We start from the raw sequence: 22,546 nt of genomic DNA on the forward strand, positions 1-22,546 counted from the left end.
AGGAGGTGGAGACTGGGCAGGTTCGGGTGGAGGACCGTCCCCTGCTGCTGTGACAGAAGATCCTCCCAAAGATACAGTCTGATCGGCCATGCTCAAGAGCTTGGGGTACCAGACTCTTGGACACCAGTCCGGAGCATCAAGGATGACTTTGGCCCGGTCGCGCTTGATCTTCTTCAGCACTCTGGGTAGAAGTGGTACAGGTGGAAAGGCGTACAGGAGGCCGCAACTCCACTCGCGATGAAAAGCGTCGCCTAGCGAGTGCCGCCTTGGAAACTCCACGGCTCAGAACTGCTGACATTGCGTGTTCTCTTTGATGGCGAATAGCTCTATCCAAGACTCTCCCCATTGCTGAAAGAGACCTTGCACCACCTCCGAGTGAAGACGCCATTCGTGATACATCATGCATCAGCAGCTGAGTACTTCTGCCCTGGCGTTCAGGGAACCTGCCAGGTGTTGAACCACCAGAGATATGCCCTGATGTCCCAGCCATGTCCAAAGGCAAAGAGCATCTTGAAATAGGGTCCACAAACCCACCCGCCCTGTTTGTTGCAGTACCACATGCTGGTGGTGTTGTCAGTGAAAACCTGCACTACGGAAGGAATGCCTTCAGTGCAAGACAAATCGCCGGGAGCTCCAGAAGGTTGTTGTGGAGCCTGGACTCTGCTGGAGTCCAGAGGCCTCTGATCTTTGCCTCTCCCATGGGGCCGCCCCAGCCCAGGAGTGAAGCATCCGTCACTACAGTGAACTCTAGTTGGGGAAGGGAGATGGATCTGCTGTTGACCCAATCCTGGCTCATGAGCCACCATTGCAACTGGACGACATCCGAGGGGTGCTGGTAAGGCCAAAGGGAGCACAGTAAACTAAAAATGCTTGTGGCCTACCGTGAACCGTGGGTAATGCCTGTGGGCAGGCAGCTGGGATGTGAAAATAAGCGTCCTGCAAATCCAACGGAACGATCAGGTCTCCAGGGTCGAGGGCCAACAAGACCTGAGCTAGTTAGCATTTTGCACTTCTCCTTTCAGAGGAAGCGGTTGATGTCCCTGAGGTCTAAGATAGGATGCAGGCCTTTGTCCTTCTTAAGTACCAGGAAGTAGTGGGAGTAGCAACCACGACCTACTTCGGGCACAGGGACGCTTTCAATGGCTCACTTGGCCAAGAGAAACGTAACTTCCTGGCGGAGAAGGGCCAGATGATCCTCCGACATGCAATGGAGTGTTGGTGGCATGGAGGGATGGGTAGTCTTGAAGGTGAGGGAGTAGCCCCTTCGGACTATTTGCAAAACCCCCCTGGCTGACATGCTGTTGCACCAGTGGGGGAGGTGATGGCGGATCCTGCCACCCACTGGCATGTGGTGGCCCTGAAAGGTCGGACTAGGAAGGTTTGGAGGCTGCTGCAGGGGGTGCATTGGTGGACTGGCCTGCCAGCTGGCCCCCAGACCCACAACACTGGGTCCCACTCCCCGGCCATGCAGAGGCTGGGTAGCTTACGCGGGCCTGTTGCCCTGGGTAGAACGTGGTGGGCACCCCTTCCGTAGCCACAAAAGGCAGACTGCATGGGGCGAGAGGTTGCAGCGAGGCCCAAGGATTTGGCCATAGCCCTAGAAAGGCTCGAGTGCGTTGTCCGCCTTGTCGCCAAACAGGCAACGCCATCAAAGGGCAGGTCCAATAGGGTCGATTAGACATCCCAAAGAAGCAGTGGACCTCAGCCAAGTGTAGCGGCTCAGGGATACTTACGTTGAAATCATTCTACCCAGCAAGTTGGTCGTATACAGCCCACATCGGATGGCGAACTTCACTGTGTCTCTACCCTCCGCGAAAGCCGGGGTGAGCACGGGCAGAGCCTCCTCCGGGCAATGTGGCAGCACTTGCCCAACCGTGTCCCACACAAAGTGTATATAACTGCCTAAGAGTCACGCGGTGTTCACGGACCGCAGTTCTAAGCTGGCCGAAGTAAACATCTTCCCAAGATGGTTCAGCTTCTTGGATTCCCTATCTGGGGGAACCGTAGGGAATGTGCCTTTTGAGGTTAAGGCTTGGTCCACCAAGCTCTCGGGGGTAGGGTGAGGAAAAATGGGTCACCCGGAGGCTCGCGGTGGCGTCGGGCAATCACCCTATCCACAGGAGCCCCTGTCCTGGGCTTGGACCAAGTGCCCGGAAGGATGTCAGTGAGGGGGCTTATTAAATGGCAGCAGGGGCACTGAAAAGGCCGCTGCTGGCTGAAGCACCTCAGTCAGGAGGTTAGTCCGGACTGCCACCGTAGGATGCTCAAGGCCCAAGGCCTTAGCCACCCTACGCAACACCACAGCATACGAGGCTCCCTCCTCCTTGGCCAAGGTAGGGGGAGACAGCATACTAAGGTCTGGGGAGGTATCCACATCACTGGCATCACCCAACTCCTCTCGCCAGTCTGGCTCCTCAAGTTGGTCTACTAGAGTCCTCCTCACCCTCCTCTGGCTGCCACTCAGGGTAGTAGGGAACGCCAGGAATGAAACAGCAGGACAAAAGTACCCTCCAGGGCCAATACAGACATCGGTGTGGTGCCATGTCCATATCGGGGGTGAGGCTGGGGTCGACGCCAGTTGGGGCACAACCAGGGGCGTCATCACCAGAATCGGCGCCGGGGAAAGTACAGTGAGTCAACCAGCACCTATCCAGATCCAGGCCTGGATCCATTGGAGCCCTGCGGCTCCGGAGCCGCTGGCATCGAAGGCCTGGGGCCCCCACCCAAGTCAGTGGGGCCCAAAGGCGTGCTGTGCAGCGCTTCATAAAACTGACGAAGCTGGGCAGGGGACGCTCCGGCTCCGGTAAAGGGAGGGAAGCGCAGAGTCGTCCCAGAAGCGGGCTCTGAAAAAGGAGCCGGAGAGCGACGACGCTCCGGGTCCTTTGTTGCGTTGGCCGACGGACGGGGAGAAGGCGAAGAGCGACGGGGCTTCTTTGCCTTCTTCTTGTGCTTCGACTTACCAAAGGAGTGCGAAGACTTCAATGACGAATGGTGATGGCTTCACGACCGGTCCCACGACCTTCCCCTCGAGCGGCATGGAGCGGACCGCCGGGCCTAGAGAAGCTTTTGGGACCAGTCCCGCAAAGACTTCGGGTTCGGGGTCCGGCAGTCAGAGCACGACTTCGGTTCGTGGTCACGTTCTAGGCACCAAAGGCACACAAGGTGTGGATCAGTGACGGGCATCAACTTGTGACAGGAGTCACAGGGCTTAAAACCGGGTCGACGGTTGGACATCCCTGGTGCACCAGGAGTTGTTAGACTCGAAAAAGATGTCAACAAAAGTCGAAAAAGAGTTAGTAAAAAAGTGACTAAGGACACGCTCTCTCCGGATCAGTGCTGGCTGGCGAGGAAAAGGAAGAACTGAAGTCAGCATGAAGGGGCGGCGTCTAAGAGAATGCGACGTCATCCCAGCGACCACGACGCCGAACGTGGAGTCGACCAATGCCACCGGATCCAGTCTGACGCTTGGGGTAATTCTAATGTAAGGAATCTATAACTAATACAGGGGTGTGGAATTTATTGAAATATCTACTTGTCCATGGGGCACTTTGCTTCATAAATCTACTTGTCCTGTAACAAAATCCACTTGTCCCTTTGGTGCCATGTGGTTCGGCGACAAATTATGGCAGCAATCTCATTATGTAAGCGCTCTTATATAGCCTCTCTGATTATGCCAGGGCTCATACCGTAGTAGTTTTTGAATACTAGCAATCCCTTTATGTTGCCACGTTTCTGCAGATCTACATATTGGGACTGAAGGTAGTGGTAAGTAATAGTTCCAGGGTTGGAATGCCCTTTAAGTCTGTGCAAATCTACTAACTTGCATGTTTTAAGGGTTTTCAACAACTCTTCTCTAATCTTTTCCCATACTGAGAAATGTTGAAAATTTACTGACAATGGCAGAGATAAACCTTCTTCCAGAGTTGGGAAAAAAGTGGTTGATGGGAAAATGACCTTGCAAACACTCGGGTTTTCACTTGAGCAAATCTACACATGCATATTTGCTCATGATAAACTGCAGTTCACAAATATTTTCCAGGAGTACATTTCTTGTCCTACTTCTATAAATTCTTGTAAATTCACGAAAGCCATATAGCTGCACTTAATGCAAGGACATATACCAAGGGTGCACTTTTGAGACTTTCTTTAATAATGGGGCCCTTAATTTGGTCTGGCGTTAACCACAAACCTTTGTGTTTATTAAAATTCTCTCTCCCTCTCTCTGAATCGGCTGGCTTCACTGTGAGTGACAGCATTAAGCTCTTTCACAAGGAGTATATTGGCACACAAAGTAGTTTTGTTCAGTGGCAGTAACTAATGTGGCAGTGTGTGCTTTTTTTAGAACTATTTTTTTTGTTGCTTTTGCCAATGTTTGTTATAATGGAGAGGGCCCGGCAGCTCTCACATCAAGAAAGGCTTTACAGAAACCATGCCAAAACAAGTCGCATATTGGCAAAACTAAAAAGCGGACCACTAATTTCAGACCACTGGCTTTGCCAATGCTTGTTTATTTTTATGTTACTCATAATCTTATTGAAACTGGTTACACTGATTTTCCAATATAAATATTTTTGCAAAATACTAGCATGCATCAACACATCTTACTAAATGATGCTGCAAAGAAACGGTACCTGAAATTTCACAGTAGTTTAGCAAATGTATTTTTTTCCTACTTTCATTTTTTTGGGAACATTTTATATTGAAAGCAAAGAGTTATTAATCTTGCTCTCAAGCTTCTACAAATATTTGCATCTAATCAGAGAGCATCCTGGGAGCATTATGCATAGCCTCATATTGCTACACTTTGAAACCGTGAGTACACATTTTTATACTGTAACCACTGTCAGTAGTGCAGTCAGAACTTACATTTACTTAGAGCGCGCACTCTAATAATAAAGGCTTTCAATTAATGAACCATAAATACAAGTTTGAACAGCATTAACATAGGCACACAAATAATAACTTAACTTCAGGCAGTGCCCTTCCCTGGCCCTTAATGTGCTACTGCAAACTGGCAGCCAAAGGGTTTGTGCTGAAGAGGGTTGGGCCTACTTGTCCCAAGGACAAAATACACATTAAAACTTGTTGCCCTTGACCCCAAACAATATGTCCTGGGAGTCGGGCTATAGGAATTCCACATCCCTGCTAATAGCCTCTTTCAGATACCTGCTTATTTAAAATGCACTCACTCAAATGAGTGCTCTGCATGTTTAATGCTATTAAAGAAAGCTGTCCCCATCAAGGAAAATATGTAACCATAACCACAAAACTACAATCAGAGTTGGGTATATTACTGTCCAAATGGAAGGTATTGTATTTATTTACACATTCAATAAACATGAAGCAGCATATAGTATCATGAAGTGAGCAGGAAGCGACGGGGGTTCTGGAAATCAACAGATTTCCTGACCTCAGACATATAACTGCAAATTGACTTTTTTGGTGATACATAAATTACAGCAGTCACAGTAACAAGATCATCTTGTGCTCCACATTAATCATAAGTAAGAGTTTGGAGTCAAGATGTGGTTGTGTGGTTGTCGACGACATTTCAATACCCAACGGAAGTGATGGGATCACCATCAGGACAAGTGAATCAGAATGCCTGAGAGGTTGCCTTAGTAAGGAGGGGGAGTGGGGGAGGAGAGTGGAGAAAATGGTGGGGGGGGGGGGGTTTGGGTGAGAGGATGGGTCGTCCAATGTCTCAAAATTATTAACCATATTATCGGTGATGTGGAAGTGATAGGTTGTGGTTCGTCGCATACTAGAGACCAATACTGGTTAACCCCTTATGAGCCACAATGAACTCAGGTTTAACTTGTGTGCAGAAGTGTGTGAAGTCATGATTGGCGTGGGAAGTGGGATGCAGTTACGTCGCACATTCAGGTAGAGGTATTGCGCAGAATGTGGCAGCCACTCTATGATTACTTATAGTGCAGTGTGCTTGGGAAATGCTGCACTTAGTGTGGGTCCTGGATGAGGACCACAAGGTAGGGTGTGTGAAAGGAATGGTGTACAGCCCATGGCAGCAGAGGCTCAGAAGAATTGCTGAAAGACATTCAGTAGGTGAGGGCCAGCGTAAAAGGGACGTAGGGAAATGTGAGGGAGACCATGGTCTCCAAGGGACGCCTAACCAAGATAGGATTGGTGCATACTGCTACCCATGGTCCCTCTTGACTTACAGGGTTCCCTTGTCCTTTGTTCACATACTGCGTGTTTAAATCATCTCAAAGAATCACTATTCTGAATGCAATTATGTCGTCTCGTTTGGATTACTGCAATTATATTTATTCGGGCCTACCAGGCTGTCTCCTCAAAAACTGCAATTCATCCAGAGCAAGATTGGCTACAAAGATACAAGGCAGCGTTGCTACCTGATGTGCTTGAAAGAGGGCGAGGCCATCTGAAATTTAGGAGAAACTTGAAGCTCTGGTTCTTTCCCCAGGCGTAATTGAAAATAATCCAAATAACTACTAATTGGTTTATTACCTTTTGTTAGAACCATAATGCCCCAGTGGAGATATTAATGTGCTTTATAAAAAACAAACAAACATAAGGCAAAAAAATTGCAATTGCTTTCGGCTGCGTAGATAGGATACTGGGGGTACTTGTATCTCACAAATAATTTTGTAAGACAAACTCGGCCAGTGAAATGAATATAAAATGTCTAATGTTTATATAATACGTCATAATTGTGTCTAAACTTCCTTAGGATACTCAAACTTTGCAGATAAAGGAACTAAGCAGCTGGGAAGATAAATCAAGTTACACAGATGCACACATGTTGGCATTTGGAAAAGCTACCATTGACAGTCTAGTTCCATATCGCAACTGACAATTTGCAACAAAAATAAAACTGCACCCGCCATGCCTGTCAACTTTCTAGAACCTTTCATTACACTGATCGGTGCTACGTGAAATGAAATTCCTCATCTGTGATGCAGCACCTCTGCGTTGCAACACACAGAAAAGATTTAAATGCAAAGATTTCAGGAGCTGCGTCTTGTATACTTAATCAGTACCCCAAAGTCTCTCGAGGCACTCAGCGCAACATACAAAATGGTAAATAGAGGAATGCACAGCTAACCACAGATGTAAGCCACATACTATTTTGGCTAGAAAGCAAAATAAGGGTAAAAGTGACAAGACTACCACGCGGTCATCGCACACCGGGTTCACTCAAATATGGACATTAAAGCTTCAAATCTTTCTGGTGTACTAGAGTAACAATTCAGCTACATTGGGTGAATCCACACATTCTAGCCCGGGCATTTAAATCGAAAGGTTCTACATTAAAGCCACCACTGCTAAAAGGGAGTGTGAACATATTAACAATCCAGGAACAGATAAAACAGTCTGTTTCAGAGCACATTTAAGGAACGTGGCCTAGGGCTTTCCTCATTTAAGAATAATGGAAATCAATCTTTTCCCCAGCATATTAAAGAAAATGGAAAATATACATCACAAGCTCTCCTTATTTAAAACTCTCCTTGCCACCGAACAGTACCTAATCTCCACCATCCTATTGATTCCTCTCACTAACCATTTGCATGAAATCACATAGACACTCTAACAATCACACTTCACTCCTAGTAATTTAATCTGTCACAAAGAAACAAGAGTAAACGCATGGCATGGTTTCCTGAGAGCACATGATTCTAATCCCAATAACCAACACTAAGCACTTCTTTAACCACTAACCCTGGGTTCAGAGCAGAGCACTACTCATCATAAAGCACTTTAACGTCTCATCAGGGATAGTAAATGCAATTACAATTACCAGCCGCACCACCAACAGAAATTGTGCAGTGATGGAGTTAGGCAAATCCCGCCTCAGAAAATCGCAGAGCCTCCCGCTAAAGAAACGTGATCATAATTTTATTAACAATTCCCGTTGGTTGATCGTACCTGCATCCATGCTGGAGGGCAGTGAGAGCTAGAGGGAACTTTTGGCGATAGGCTGCATTGTAAACACTCTCAGAAAAAATTAAACCAGAGATTTGAAACACTAGTATACATATGTAAATCAATGTATTGATTGAGTTGATTGAGCACCCATCTCAATTTCTGAACACTGCTCCTTGTCCTGTCTCTAGACCTTCTGAATGGACTATAGGCTCCGACTTGCTGCTAAATTTTCAGTAACTCCGTCCTCAGCCAGTTTAATCTTGCCGCCATGGAAAGTATTTATAGCACTATGTACTTTTAATCGTATCCTATAAAACTTTTCTTCACATGCTTTTGTTTTAAATATTGTATGGAAGCATTGTATCTCCACTGAACTGATTTTAGCATGACTTTTGGATTTCAACAACATTTAAGTAATTTATACATCAGGTTGTTAGTTTAAAAAGTCTTCACATTCACAAATTTCATCATGTTTATGCATTCTGTTTTGCATCACGTGAAGTACGGAAGACAATATAAAAAAAATAATGAAAAACTTATGAAAATGCAAAAATAAATTCGTTTCAAGTACAGCAAAACTTGAAAGTTTGAGTTTAGACACTTTTATTTACTTATGTATCTATTATTTTACTCAGACTGTAGTAGAGAAAAACAATAATATCCTTTGACTCTCTCCAACGCACTACTCTATGCCTCACCCTATACTATGCCTCTCTCAGTATATCCTTAACCTCCACTCTCAGACTCATACCAAACCTCATTCTACTACTATGAGCTCTAAAATAACCTTTTCTAGACTCTTCCTTCCTCCATCCCTCCTTGGCTCATTCCAACCTCATTTAACTACTATGATCTCTCAAACAACCCTTTCTAAATTCATCCCTCATGTATACCTCCTTTGACTCATCCCAAACCTCATTTTACTACACTGATATCCATAATACCTTTCTAGAGATTCTACTCTCCTCCATCTCTCCTTTTATTCACCCCTAACCTCATCTTACTACTATGATCACCTAAATAACACTTTCTAGACTCTCTTCTCTTGCATCCCTCCATTATCCTATTCAATACACCTAACACACATGTCCACCGCTCAAATTAACTCATATTTCCCTCTACTAATCCTTCTAGCACAACTTGGAAGCTTTCAGAAATCAGGAGAGCTCTCTACACCAAGTTAATGGACTCTTACAATGATTTGTGGATATTCATTTCGTTTTTCTGTACATACATATCCCTAAGGAAATTACTTCCATCTACAAGATTTGATTGTAAACCTTTGCACAGGGAAAATTATCCTCTAACCATGATTGAAGGACATCAAATAGTAGAACACACTTCTGCCTTAAACTACACACAATTTTGGTTCAAGCAGTCACCCACGGCAAATGTGTTGGAGGATGCTCTAAAACAGCCAAAAAATGTAACTAAATTCCTGCCAGAAAAAAACAAAGTGCAACTACCTCCAACCTCGCTCTTTCCACACACCCACCTTTATGACACAAGCTGCAAAAAAATTAATAAAGGCAGGTACCCGCACGCGGACTTCTATTCTCTGTGTTTTCTGCAACACCCCATGCTTATGCACAGCTATCAGTTTGTGGGACCATAAGAGTACATTTTCAATTCTCAGGCACCTTGCTCAATATCTCGACATTCCCAGAGTAGAAAGGGAAACCAAACTCTGTAATCCCCACATTTTGGCTGCCATCTTAGACTGGTCTCTCTCTCTCTCTCTCTCTCTCTCTCTTTGTCGGCCATCCTGGACTAGTCTTTCTCACTACTTGAACACACCCTAAGAAAGCCTCATTAGGCTAATATTAATTAGCGAATGTCTGCTATTATTGCAGTATCATACCTCCAATTGCTTTTAATGCACCGATCGTTAGCTCATACAGCATCCTAAGAAATGGCCTTTTTAGACTACTCCTTTTATTGCAGTATTATATTTTTACTTGTTTATAATGCACCGATCGTTAGCTCATATAGCACCCTAGGAAATGACCTCTTTAGACTATTAGCAACTAGTGAATGTATGCCTTTTATTGCAGTATTATACTTCTACTTGTCTTTAATGCACCCATCGTTAGATCATATTGCACCCTATGCATGATTTACTTGATTGTACTGTTTGCTCCTTCCGATTTATTTGTCTGACGATGTATTGTTTCTCATCTGATTTACCCGTCTGACTATGCTCCCTCACGTACTCCTTCTATGTAAAGCGCTCTGATATCCGCAAGGATCTTGTCCGCGCTATATAAAACTTTCAAAATAAAATAAATAAATAAAAATAAATAAGCCCAATCCTAACACACATACTATAAACCATGTACTGCGAAAAAGAGCCCTGGGGCATAATGTGAATCGTGCACTTCCTGGCATCAGCAGGGCGATGCAGCACTAAATCAAGTATACATTACAGTACAAAAGAACTGGAGCAAGGTCCACAAATGGAGGTGTGGCATATTTAAGCAGAGAAGAACTAGATTATATATACATACATAGACACACACACACACACGCTAAGACAGAGACTTGAACAACATTCTGTGGAGTGGTTAGGCAACGTATGCTGGTACGGTTTCCTATTCTGCCAAAACAGCCAGTGATCCAACGAGATTACTGACAAGTGCACCATGTATCGCCCTACTGCACTGAACTGGCCCAGTGTGCCCCTCTGTATGAGCTGGGCTGGCACCTCTTAAACCAAAAAGCATACAGCTCAGAGAAGCTTTGAGGCCCGAAATTGCTGACTAAGTTGCCTGAGAGACAGTGCGGGGTCCAGAGCCATCTAAGACTGGCCTTGATGGAATACTGTGTACCAGCGCCTGGATACTGCCTGGGGTGATAAGCCGCGCTATATAAATACTGCTTGATTGATTTTCAATGCAGTTGCCGTGAATGTTTTGTCTTGTGCGTAAGAAATCGTATAATTGCATGCTTTTTCAGAGAAGTTCCTAAATTCGACATCCTATAGAATCCTTAACAGATGGTGCAAACTGACAAAGAATGCACGGAATTTGCATAAACGTAAATTACTTTTATAGGCAGGTAGACTTGCTCAAGCCCATGCATAGTCCAGAGCATTTTTTCACAGCATTAATCTCACTAGTAAGTCTTTTTTATCTTGACGCAATACCCAAGCCCTGCCGTGGACACCTCTACAAACAGGGGCACCATCTACAACCCCCATGTTTACTGTAAGGCTGGGTGGGGGAGATGGAACGGGAGGGCAACGAATGCATACCCACGCCCCATCCACCCCCACTTCTCCCTCCCACCCACACGCCCATCGCTCCACAGAGTTGACAATAATTGGCTTTTAGGCTCTGCTTAGTCTTTTAGATAATTAATTGATTCTTTGAGCATGGAAACGCATTTCCTGAATTTTCAGCTAATTGTTACCAGTTGTTGGCGCTCGTGTTGCACTACTGTTCGCTGTTGCTCGAGCTTCCGTTGTCACAATGCTTCACACTGAGCCACGGTTGCACCCGTGTTTGTCTTCAGCCAGGCAGTTCCTGCTCTGAATGGCGGTATGGCTCAGGTCATGGGCGGCCTGTCCAATCAAAACTCCAACCGAAGCTCTGTGTCCTTGCGAGGCGCCGTGTCACATTGGCCAGCGGATCCATCCGCAGCCCCCTTTCTGGAAGTTCCAGGCATTTACCAAGTGTCGGGGCCGGGGACTTTCTCCCGTCTCTCAGATGCCAGGGATTCCTTTGTAGCGTCAACAAAGCTCTCTGGGAGCAGCTCTGGGTCTCCTATAATTTACTCGAGGCAATTCCAGCGAGAGATCAAAGTGGCAGGAATGTGACCTCCAAGGTGTCACGGCAACACATACCGCTGACAAGGTGCCTCCCTCCGCCCCTCGCCAGCGCCATTATCTGACCCTTCCCGCCCACCCCCACAGACCTCAGGTGCTCGCGCCGTCATGCAGTTAAACCTGCACCTCGGCACCATTATTTCTGGACAATAGCATTGACTTCCGAACAACGGCTACTGATTTTATTTTAGCAAAATAGGAATTCCTCTCATGCAAATCTGTAAACACGCAGCGTGTGTCGAGCGGGTATTGGGTTTCCGTCCATAGGTTTGTGTCCTCGTCACCTGGACCTACAGTCATATTTGGTTATGTGATGGGCCATATTTAAGTCACCACGTCCTGAGTTTGTGCCATTCTTCTGAACGTTTGATATTAATCACTAAAGCACATCAGCGGCTGATCCTTGGTGAAAACTGCTGTTGCTTTGAGTTTCAGGAACAATTTCCAATGTTCCCTGATAAGTGGGAGCTGGGTTGGGATGTTTATGGTGTAGCCTGGGCCCAGTCATGCAAGCAATCGAACAATAATGCGAACATATTTTTAACTGAGCGACTCAAATAAAAGGTGTACTATTTGGCGATTTAAAAGTACTAAATTCACTGTCCTGGGAAGGGATCAATGAATGGTCGAGTCTGCCTTTCCGAGATTCGAACTCGTGACCTTCAGATCACCGTGGAGGTTAACTTACTCACCACATCCTGTTGGCGGTATGATAAAAGGCTGCTCATCTTATTGCTCTTCATAACAAGAAGGGCGTGTTTAACTTGATGGAGAGATCCAGAAGCCGTGCCAAAGGATTAGCCAAGTGAAACTAAAAGCGCATGGATGGTCCTCTGGTGTGCCCTGGTCATGTCCCCAGTGCGCCCCGTCCAGAGTTGTGCACCAACCCCAAAACCTAACAATGATCATATATCACAACCGGATGGGTCTAACATTATAGAAGAGTATTTGTCCATTCCGCTAGCTACCACCACTGCCAACATTTAAGGAGATTACAAAACAAAACCGACCACAAGACTAGTGGTGACAGAAGGTGGTGATCAGGCAGAGATGTCCTAATCCTTTGTTTGTTTGATCAGTTTGCCACCCATGGACCAGGAGTCCAGCTCTGGGGCTTCTGGGTCACCACTGTGATTCCATCTATAGACTATGAATCCAGAAAGCCACTAAATGTGCGCTGGTGGTGACTGAGTAAAAAACTCTTCTGAGAGGGTGGCCGAACACTCCCAGAGGAGCAAGTGTGACAAGTAGGAGACTACTCCAAAGAACATGTATGGGTGGCAAGGCTGACGCACAGACCCTACTCGTCCCCCTTGCCCCCAGCACCACCAATGGACAGCACAGGAAGCTCTTTGCTGTAAAACCTGGGCTCCACTGACAGAATTTTTAGGGAACTCACCACACCTAGCCTTTGAAGTGTCTCTGGCTTGGAGGTAGTGATTCATCCAAACCGGGGTATGAAGGATGTACATCTTCTGACGCAGATGGAGGTTTGAGAATGACCAGGGAAGAATTCCCAAAGCGCCACCTTGCGCTTGTGTATCTCAGTACATAATTAGTAAAGTGATTAACTAATCACTTATATTTCCAAAGAGCACCATATGTTCTGCACCCTCTAATTCAGATGCTGAGTGGGATTCAGACTTCCTTCCTTACTTTTTTGGTCAGATGTTTGCATCAGAAAAGTCAGTTGTCCATGTCCACAACTGAATGGAGTGGCTCCCATGGGTTCGTCCAGGCAACTAGCGACCATGGTTAGAAGGCCATTTAAATCCCACTGGTGTGCAGAGCATAAGAGAGATACTTTGGGTGGGTGCTTCAAGGTACAATACCCCAGAGTAGGGGCCCACAAAGGATCACATACCTTCTTCGAGAATCAGTCTTACTTCTGTAGCAGCCGGGCAACAAAGGTACGAAGGGTCATGCTCAGGCCCATCCTCGGAGAAGGCCCTGTGTAACAAGTCACAGAACACTGGTTCAGCTCCGTCAGTGGACGACAACTCTGCAACTTCCAGCCATGTTGTACTAGTGTCTGCTGCAGTTTCACAGTGTTGTTATCCGGCCTCCACAGGGAGGCCACGACTGAAGAATTTACACTGGGAATAAAGCTAGATTCCCTTTAGGTAGCTTGTTCCAATCTTGACCAACAATCAATCAAGCTGCCACACACAGATCAAGTATTACCCTCACCAAACTCACTTGTCCACCATAAAGACGACTGAACCATATAAAACAAGGAATAACACAAACCACTTAAATAAAAAAACGTATACATTCATTTACTCGTCTTAAAAAGGATTTTGGGTTTCAATGAAAAGCACAATCCCTGTACAGCACATCAAATTAATACTAAAACAAAATGAATTAAAAATCGATCAATAGCACATCATAAAAGAGAGAGTATGAATGAATGAAGCCTGATTTATATAGCGCTACTTAGCCCAGTGGGCGTCAAGGCGTAGAGTATAAGAAAATTAGACAGATACAATATGTCTTTGTCACACATCCATCATGTAACAATATCAGGAGCACAGAATTCAGCAATTGTACAGTTGATACTCTAAACCGTGCCTTTTGTTGACGGATTGCGTATTGGTATTAGGGCGTCGACGCGTTTCAATGGTCGAAATTATATTTCCATCTTTGTCAAGACAACATTATATACTCTCTTTATTTGGTAAAATAGTAAGGTCACCTTTTAATCAGAGGAGAGAGGCACATTCCATATTGTTGTTTGTTATTGATGTCAAATGTCTGGTTGGAATTATTTTGAAACCCAGAACACTCAGATTGAAATTTCTTTTCAAATTCTGTCTCAGAAGGATACTAATAAAATCTACCCTTTAACCCCTTCGATGCGGATGACAAAGCCAGCTCGTCATGGGCGTAACCTGCGCTACGCGGATGACGAGCTGGCTTTGCCACAAACCGCGCATTTTTGAAATTGCAGCGCACCTCGGGAAAACGCGGTAGCGGTTAAAGGAAACACTGCTAGTTTGAAGCAAATTTTCACGTTTTCTTACAGCCAGCTTCAAAAGTCCTCTCAGATAAATCGGAAGTCATGTAGTTTTGTCCTCCCTGTAATATTTAGGGTAGAACTTCTGTGGAGTGTTGAGCGGTCCAGCGTAGGTCTTCTCGCTAATAAAGTCCAGCGCTATTGTGGCATGGTACAGTTTAGAGTGAAACAATCATTGGTAACCGCAAGGCCATTGTTAGCACTGCACACTTGGTATATTGACCGTGGCTTGCCAGTTAGCAGAAATGTAGCGGTCACTGTTACCTGTCAAATGTAAAGATAGCCCCGTCGCACTCCACCACCTCTGATATGTTGAAGGCTGGATTATGCATGCATGCATGCATGCAGGGTTCAAAATGTGCATGGATGCAGTGTGGCCTATGTGGGAAGAGTTTGGTCACATATATAGGGTTCTCGGATCAAAATCAATTTCTCTTTTAAATGTTCCACCCCAGCCCCTCAAATCTCGCCTCGGCCATTAAAATTATTTTGCGTTTTAGTCAGCAGAGAACCAAGGTATTTACTCCACTAGCAACTTCCAGGTACCGACGTAATCGTGTCTGTTTTATTTTTATTTATTTATTCATGCGTTTTTATATAGCGCAGACTTTACCCGAAGGCGTCAGAGCGCTTCACAAAAGGAACAGAAAATTACATGTGAACAAATTACGAAAGCAGACGTTAAGTTACATGAGGTAAAAGTGACAATTGTGAGCAACAAAATACATGAGGTAGCAAACAGTGCATTACAGGAGGAAAGAGTGACAAGTGTGCAGGTTACAAGGGAAAACAAAGTGCAATTAGAGGTAATATACTGCAATATAGGCTAGGCTAGACACTCAGGCACAAGAACAAACGTTACGTAGGCAATGGTCGCACTTGTGCAAGTATCAAAAGCAAACAAAATGTGAGAGGTAGCAAACAGTGTGTTACAAGAGAAAAGTGCCATGTGCATGTTACAAAAGAGTACCAAACACAGGTACAATGGATAATAATGCAATAAATGGAAAACACTCCAACCACAAGAACACATTGGGAAGGCACTTCCATAGTCATGGAGAATAGAGTTTTCAGTAATGGGAGGTCTTCCTTCAGATAATAGAGAGGGTGTGAATTACTTTTGGAGGTGTCTTTGGAGGAGGAGAACTTTGAGGTCAGTTTTGAAGGCCTGGGAGGAGGTGGTGGTCCGGAGCTGAGGCGGAAGTGAGTTCCAGATTCCCACCGCGTTGCCTGAAAAGGATTGGGCCATCGATCTTTCCTTCTTGAAAGTGGGAGGTTAAAGCAGTAGGTTTTCCGCATTACGTGATGGTCTAGAGCCTCCGGAGAGTTTCAGTTTATTCGCCAGGTAGCAAGGAGAGGAGGAGTGCAAGGCTTTGTGGGTGATACAGGCAGTCTTGTAGATAGCTCTAGCCTCGATGGGAAGCCAGTGGAGGGTGGATAACATCGGTGTGATGTGGTCGCTTCTTTTGGCCCCATAAATGAAACGAGCTGCTGAGTGGAGAACAGATCTAAGGGGGGACAAGTGGGATTTGGGGAGGCCAGTAAGAAGAGAATTGCAGTAGTCCAGTCTGGAGAGGACCAGCGATTGCACCAGGGTTTTAAGGTTCTGCTCCGGGAAAAAGCGACAAATTCCCGAAAGAAGGCGCAGCTGGTATCGAGCACACTTTGCAATGGAATTGATGTGGGAGATTAGATTTAGTTTTTTGTCGAGTATGACACCAAGGGATTTTGCGCTGTCGACAATGATGGGTTTATTATTAAGTAGATTCATCTGATCCATCCATGATTGAACCGGGGGAGGAGAGAGTGAGGAGGAGAGGAGGAGGAATTCAGTTTTGGAGGGATTCAGAATCAGTTGATGAGTTGACATCCAGTTTTGGATGGAGTTGAGAGTAGAGCTTAGGATGGAGAGATCGTGAGTGGAGGCAACCTTGAGGTAGATTTGAGTGTCGTCTGCATAGAGATGATGGTGGATCCCGGATTTACTTAGATTTCCTAGTGGTTCTAAATCGAGATTGAACAATGTGGGTGCAAGTGTAGAGCCTTGAGGAACACCTTGATCTACCGCCACAGGAGCTGAAAGACTGTTCGCTATTTTGATCATTTGGGATCTATCTGAGAGGAAGGAGGCAAACCATTTAAGCACAGTGCCCTCCTTGCCCATTCTCTGTTGAAGAGTGTTGAGGAGGGTGTTGTGATTGACAGTGTCAAAGGCTGCAGAAAGGTCTAGGAGAATTAGAAGACAGGACCCCCCCGAATAGAGTATCCTCAGCGCGTCATCAACCACTTGCAGTAGGGCTGTTTCAGTCCTGCGGTTTTGGATGAAGCCGGACTGACAATTGTCAAGAAGATCATTGTCCTTGATATGGCGAGAGAGTTGTTTCACTACACATCTTTCTGTGATCTTCGCAAGAAAGGGTAGATTAGTGATGGGGCGGAAGTTCGCATCAGCAGTGGGTTTTTTAAGCAGAGTGGTGACCTGCCCAGTTTTGAAGGAGACAGGAAGGGAGCCTTGACAGAGGGAGAGGTTGACCAGAGTGGTCCAATAGGAAAGGGAATGGGTATAGAAGTCAATGGCACTGGGGATGGGGTCCAGAGTATGGTTGGAGGGCTTTGTTTTGCGGATGCACTTGAGGAGGGCATCTTCAGATATTGGGTCAAAGTTCTGCCAAATGGCTGAGGATTTGCACTCCTCTGGAGGGGTAGGATAAGCGACCTGATCCACAAGTGAAAATCCGCTGCTTTATTTGTAGAATCCTCCAACTTGGAGGTTGGGGGAGAGCAGTTAGGAATCTTGATGAGATCGAATAGTTTTTTGGGTCTATTTTTGGCTGAGTCAAGAAGGGTTTTGAAGTGCGATGCTTTCCCAAGGAAGATGTGCTTGTGGTACTTGGATCTTGCTGAACGAAGCGTGGCCAAATTATCGGTGGAGGGCACTAGCCTCCATTGTTTCTCCAGGAATCTTAGCTGCTTCCTTTCTTCATGGAGGGATTTGTTGAACCAAGGTGCTGAGGGAGTGGGCCTTATCTTTTTGCTTTTGAGTGGAGCGACGTTATTGATTTCGGCTGCAAGGACTGTGAGGCATTGGGAGGTGAGTTCGTCAACATCTAGGTTCGGGTCCAGCCTTGGAAGTGATAACAAAGCTGATTCACAGAGGGAACCGACATCAATATTTTTAGCATCACGGAACCAGGAGGTAGCCCTCTTAGGTTGGCCAAGAGTTATAGAGTGTGATAGGTGAAGAGAGAATGGGATGAGGAGGTGGTCGGACCAGTCTACATGAATAGGGGTAGTGATAGAGAGCATGCCTGCTTTAGAAATAACAAGGTCCAGGATTGAGCCCTTAGAGTGTGTTGATTCTGTGCAGCGTTGGATAAGATCGTTTGCAGAGAGGAAGGTGGCCAGCGAGTTCGCAGAAGAGTCATGCGGTACGCCCCAGTGGAGATTGAAATCACCCACAAAGGTCTGATTGTCACTTCGCGAGTATTGGTCGCTGATGAAGTCAGTGAGTTCCTCCATAAACGAAGGGACACTACCAGGCGGGCGGTAAATGACATGGAATCTGAGCGGTGGTGCAATTGAAGCTCAAGAGAAAGGCATTCAAAGGTGTGGAAGGAGCTGCTAGGAGAAGCCTTAAGTTGAAGGGAGTTTCTAAAGATGACTGCAACACCTCCCCCAATGTTGTCAATTCTGTCATTCCTAAATATAGAATAGCCTGTGGGTAATAGGAGATCAAACAGAGTGAGAGGTATCGTTGAACCAGGTCTCTGTGAGGAAGATCATGTCAATATTGTGAAAGGTGATGGTATCGGAGATTTTTTTGTGTTTTACTGCAGATCTGCAGTTGTGGAACAGACAGCGCAGCTCTGTCAAGACTGTTTTGGTGACGGGGGCACTTGGGCTCTGAAGGGTGATCGGGATATTGTACTTATGCTGGGGTGCTCGGGAGGGTTTAGGTGGATGCCTGGTTCTGACAGAGGAGATTGTTGGAATAGTGTAGATAGTAGGGTTACTAGGGGATGCAGGTTGAAGAAGGGTGGCGTTCAAGGGCTTGTGTGAGTTAACGAAGTTTGCGGACGACAGTTTGAGCTTGGCTGTATTGGGGTGAGGGGGCGAGGTGCAACTTGTGGGAAGGTGTAGAGGTGCATGGAAAAGTGGAAATCTTGGAGCTTAAAAGTGAAATGGCAGCTACAAGCTGGGAGATGGAGGTGATGAGAGCCTAGCTTATTTTCCAGAGAGAGTAAGGCAGAGCACGGAAGGTTGGGTGGCTCGATGGAAACAGGAGGGGGTGGAATTGGTGGTGGAAGGCAGGGAGAGGTGGGGGGACAGGAGGTGAGTTGGGGTTTAGGGTTCAAGAGTGGGGAATGGTGGAGGTTGAGAGCGGGAGTTGGTGAATCAGAGGTGAAGGGAGAGTTGTCTTTGTTGGCGTTGCAAGAGGGAGAAAAATTAAGGACATATTTAGGGGGAGATGGGTGCGGAACAAGGCGGTGAGGTGGAATGAGAGGGGAGGACTGTGCCTGTCCGGTGACCCGTGCTGCTGAGATCGCCAACACGCACCTCTGCAACAATCCGAATTTATAAAATAACTCTTAAAAAAAAAAAAACATCTTTTACGGGTTGCTTCATTACATTTAGAGAGCATGATGTAGTGTTCTTAGAAAATAAAAAGCCATCTGACCGCTTTGGCTTTCTCCTCTACTCCCCCGCCCCCCTCCTCCAGCCCCCTCCCCCAGCCCCACTTCTCTCTGCAAAAAGCCACTGAAATGATAAATATTTGGGAAAGCGAAGTACACTCCAGCCCCTCAACTGTCCTTTCCAGGCACGCTCACGGCTGCCAGAATTTGGGCGGATTGGCCTTTCATTTCGACAAAAGCAGGCATTCCTTAGATAAAGCCGCGCTCGGCGCCCACAGGCCAATAAACCCTTTCTCACAACACAGGCGCTTCGAGGGGACTCCGTCGCGGCCTCAGGAGGCTCCCCTTTTTACACAGTCTCAAAATACACCCCACGGTGTCTCGTTGGCCCCACTCAGTGGTCCTTTGACCTCCCCAATTGTTAGCGCCTAGCGGCAGGAGCCACAGAATCTGCCCCCACCGCTACGCCTAATGCGGCTTCCTTCCTGGCTTTGGTGAAACCAAATGCAACAGTTCCTTTCAGTCCCCCCTCCTCCCTCGCCACTTACACTTCTGCTCCAGATGTTAGGATTGAAATGTTGCTGACTGGGGGCGTGCAGGGAGGGCGATCTCGCATCTGTGGAGCAACAGCCAAAACACAGAACAGAACAGAGGCTGTGACAATGACCGAGCGCTGCTCCCCCACTTCCCGGTGCCCCAGCGTTGCCCCCAGGATACAACCGGCCATAAAGCAGCAATATATCTGTGGCCACATGACAGCGCCGAGCCCCTTGACACTGGCACACAATGAGGGAAGTGGAGCTCTAGGACAGAACGCACAGAAAAAACACCATAACCCACCCACGTTTCTCCACGCCCACTGCCAACACACTCTTCCCACCCCACAACCAAACAACCACTCCTACTCGCCGATCTCCAGACTCACCACCCTACCTACCCCTCTACCATCCTCACCCAGCCACCAACCCTCACTAATATCTTGCCAAAATCCAGGTCCCAACCCCACACCCTCCACCAGCACCAAATTCACCAACTCAACCACCATTGAGAAAACTCAGCTCTACACCATCCAAGATGTAAATGCTATTCCCCGCCAGCTTCATCCGTGCTTTAAACATAGCTCCCACCCCTGAATTATCCTTGCTATCATCCCCACCCCACCAAGCCATCAACTCTCACAAACACCTTGCTACTATCTCAGCCTCAACACTATCTCTCAAAATTCAATACCAGCATCATAATAGCCGCCAACCGCACCCAGCCACCACCCTAAATCATCAGTATCACCATAATACCATTCAAGCGCTCAACCAAACCAGTGCCCATGCTCACAATCACTGTCACTATCCCTTCCATCCCCTACCCGCCACCATCCACTAGCCTGTCCCCGAGGCTCCAACCCTCACTACCATCCCCAACTCAATCCCATCATCATGCCACAGCTACCATCAAACAGCAACCATCAAAATGAGGATAAGGCGAGAATAAAAAAAATGATCACACAATCACAGCAGCAATGGAGTTCCCTCTTAAATTAAGGAAGTTAATCTTTGCTCACAGAATTAAAGATTTCAATCTTGGAATACCCCAGCTAAAGCGCGAAACTGTAGTGGAACACCACAGCTGCCGGCAAATGCAAATTTACTACATGCAAACTGCGCCCACTTCTGTTATCCATGGACCTAGAATATGGAGTTTGTTGACCAGCAGAGATGTTTACATTTTATTTGAGGAATGGATCTTCTCCGTCTGAGCTTATGTGAGAATTGAATGACGTTTGCTACATACATTGTTTGACTGCAACAAAAATAACGGACACAAAAGCCTAAAGACTTACTCTAGATTGGTGTAGGAGCTGGGCTTCAATTTCCTCATCTCTCCATTTTTATCATCCACGGTTTCCCCTTATGCATCACCACATGAGTGCTTCCTACGTGTGCCCTGCTCTGCATCCCTATCTCAGTTTCGTTTCAGGAGTCACTCTTCCCCTGGATCTGGCTTTCCCTCCCGGTGACCGTGAGAGTCAGTCTTCCCTCCATCCCCCCCCCCCCCCTCCATGTCTTTTCTCCCTTACCTCACAACACTCCTGCGCCCCAGCTCCACCTCCCACCTTCCTAACCTGGGTGCCCACTCTTAACTGCATCCTCCTGTGCCAAACTATTTCCATCTGAGCATCCCTCACCATATGTCCTTCACTGAGGGCGCCCATCTCAAAGTACCCTGTGCTATCTATGTTGTCCTTAGCGTCTCTTGGTCTAACTCTGTACACAAGTTCTTTCATCCCCCTCAGCAGGTCTCTCTTGCTCAAGTCCAATTCTGAGGTTCTCCATTTCTAACCCCCTGCCACTCCTGCTCCAGCCGCTCTTGACCTCAGGCACCTTCTGTCAGGCTGACTCTAGGGCCACAGTCCCTGTGCTTCAGTCTCCTTTACTTGGGGTCTTGCTGTGTTGTTCTCTCACCCACAAGTCTGTCCAACCCTCCTCCTCATGGATTCACCATGGACATCACCTCGCACAAGCAACTTTCTCTCTACCCCCTTACATGATGGTGCCTCTACCCTCATTTAGTCTCCTACAAATCACAGTGTGTCTCTTGCCTGACAATGTCTCGCTCTCACCAGCCACTTGCATATCTCCATCCATCCCACTGCTATCTCACACCGTCACTTCCGGCCGACCTTGGCCCCTCCCACCCCGGAGTCCACCTGCTGCTAGAACCAGTTTGAGGGCCTCTGGCAGCTGGCAGGTGGCTGAAGGCCTGCAAACAGGGAGGCGATGAGATTAGATGTAGCTGTTTGTAATGGGAGCTTAGAAAGGACAATGGAGGGGGTGGGTTACACGGGGGAAGGGCCCCCACACACCTGTTACAGTGCACGCATGGGAGGGGGTGTCCGTGGAACAGCAACAATAGCAGTGGACAAGCCCTATAGCAATATTTTGAAAAGACATCAAGCGGAGGATACCAACACCTCTCCTACAGATTCAACCTTGGCACACCCCGAAAAGCACCAGCACTTGGATCTGACCTGCGTGTGAGGTCACAAGAAACTAAGCCACACACATGAAACATTGTTATGTAACAGGCAGGGCTGCAAGTGCATTAGCACGGTATGATAACGCCAAAAGCAAGGTTCATGTTAAAATACACCCGGATTATATCTGC

The 22,546-nt window shown here is 46.7% G+C and overlaps 1 protein-coding gene across 7 annotated transcripts in view; it reads right to left on the reverse strand.

Annotated features, from left to right (window-relative positions):
* GREB1L (GREB1 like retinoic acid receptor coactivator) overlaps positions 1–22,546 on the reverse strand; it is a 575,070-nt gene that overhangs the window by 278,926 nt on the left and 273,598 nt on the right. The gene's annotated exons all lie outside the window — the stretch shown is intronic.

Source organism: Lissotriton helveticus, chromosome 4_1 (assembly GCF_964261635.1).
Source record: "Lissotriton helveticus chromosome 4_1, aLisHel1.1, whole genome shotgun sequence".
Taxonomy (NCBI): Eukaryota; Metazoa; Chordata; class Amphibia; order Caudata; family Salamandridae; genus Lissotriton; species Lissotriton helveticus.